Here is a 1,894-nt window from a genome sequence, read left to right as displayed (position 1 = left end):
AGGAGTTAAACTTCCATTCGTCCATATTTCTAGAAAAAGTATCTCTTGTTTTTCATTCCCATTCCCATAAGAATGAATACTATGATTCGCATTTCGAACAGGCATAGATACAGCATCTATAGGATAACTTCCATTTTGAGAGTTAGTTGTTGGTTTCGTACGATATCCACGATCTCGCCTGATTTGTAATCCAATACACAAATCAATTGGTTCCGTCAGGTTAGCTATATGTTGTGTTGTGTCAACTATTTCCACGGAAGGTGGTGAGATGATATCTTGAGCGGTTACGTATTTAGGGCCCCTGGCGCAAATGGATGCGTCTCTAACTCCATATATATTACTTCTCAATACAATTTCTTTCAAATTTAGTAAAATTTCATGTACCGATTCTTCAATACCTATTATCGTAGAATATTCATGCGGCACTTTCTCAGAGTTTGCACGTGTGATACATGTTCCTTCTATTTCTCCAAGTAAAGCCCTTCGCATGGCAATACCTATAGTATCGGCTTGACCTTTCATAAGCGGGGACAGAACGAAACGACCATAATAAAGACGTTTACTGTCTACTCTCGATTCAACACACCTCCACTGTAGTGTTCGAGTGGATCCTGCTACTTCCTCTCGAACCATACTATACTAATACTATTATTTGATCAGATCATTGAATTATTTATTTCTCTTGAAATCCGTTTTTTTCTTATTTCTACACACGTCTTTTTTTAGGGGGTCGACATCCATTATGTGGCATAGGTGTTACATCACGTACGAAACTTAATAGTATACCACTTCTACGAATGGCTCGTAATGCTGCATCTCTTCCGAGACCAGGACCTTTTATCATAACTTCTGCTCGTTGCATACCCTGATTAACTACTGTACGAATAGCATTTAATGCCGCCGCTTGAGCAGCATAGGGTGTCCCTCTTCTTGTCCCTTTGAATCCGGAAGTACCAGCGGAGGCCCAGGAAACCACCCGACCTCGTACATCTGTAACAGTTACAATGGTATTGTTGAAACTTGCTTGAACGTGAATAATTCCTTTTGGTATTCTACGTCCATTCTTACGTGAACCAATACGCCCATTCCTACGTGAACCGATTCTTGGTATAGCTTTTGTCATATTTTATCATCTTATAAATATAAGTCAGAAATATACGGAAAGAAAAGATACGGAAATATCCATTTCATATTAAAAGAAATCCTTTATTTTTGTCTTTTCTTTAGAAAGTTCTTTTTTAGAAAGATTATCCCTGTCTCTGTTTATGTCTCGGATTGGAACAAATCACTATAATTCGTCCGCGCCTACGGATCAGTCGACATTTTTCACAAATTTTACGAACGGAAGCCCTTATTTTCATATTTCTTATTCCTTACCTTAATTTTTAATCTATTCCTTGGAAGAAAATAAGTCTCTTGAATTTTTTTTTTTAACTTCGAATTGTATCGTCATGAAAGGAATGCTTTAAAAATCACCTAATCATTCGAATCTTTGTTGCGAAGTCTATAAATTATACGTCCCCTGGTTGAATCATAACAACTTACTTCAATTTTGACTCTATCCCCAGGTAGTATCCGTATAAAACTGCGCCGGATCCTTCCCGAAACATAACCTAGAATTACATCTTTATTATCTAGGCGGACCCGAAACATACCGTTGGGAAGTGATTCAGTAATTAAACCTTCATGAATAAATTTTTGTTCTTTCATTCCAGGTAACTTCCTTGAAGTATCAACTAATGGAGGAAGAGTTATATAACTCACTTTTCCTCTCTATTTCACAAATAGGAAGTTAGAGAGAAAATTAGGATACCAGAGGAGGAGGATCACCATATATATAACAAAAGTTCGCCTCCAATTTTTTCTCGTCGAGCTTCTCGATCTGTCATTATAC

The 1,894-nt window shown here is 37.3% G+C and overlaps 1 protein-coding gene across 1 annotated transcript in view; it reads left to right on the top strand.

Moving 5' to 3' along the window:
- Positions 1-1,202, top strand: part of LOC135665002 (cytochrome b6-f complex subunit 4) — a 2,857-nt gene extending 1,655 nt beyond the window's left edge. Inside the window, exon 1 of the mRNA XM_065177114.1 lies at positions 1-1,202. This exon is cut by the window's left edge and continues 1,655 nt beyond it. The gene's annotated coding sequence lies outside the window, so the exon portion shown is untranslated.
- Positions 1,203-1,894: the final 692 nt, after the last annotated feature.

This window comes from Musa acuminata, unplaced genomic scaffold (assembly GCF_036884655.1).
Source record: "Musa acuminata AAA Group cultivar baxijiao unplaced genomic scaffold, Cavendish_Baxijiao_AAA HiC_scaffold_923, whole genome shotgun sequence".
In the NCBI taxonomy this organism is placed as follows: domain Eukaryota; kingdom Viridiplantae; phylum Streptophyta; class Magnoliopsida; order Zingiberales; family Musaceae; genus Musa; species Musa acuminata.
The sequence above is the reverse complement of the archived record's forward strand: the minus strand, read 5'-3'. Positions and strand labels throughout refer to the sequence as shown.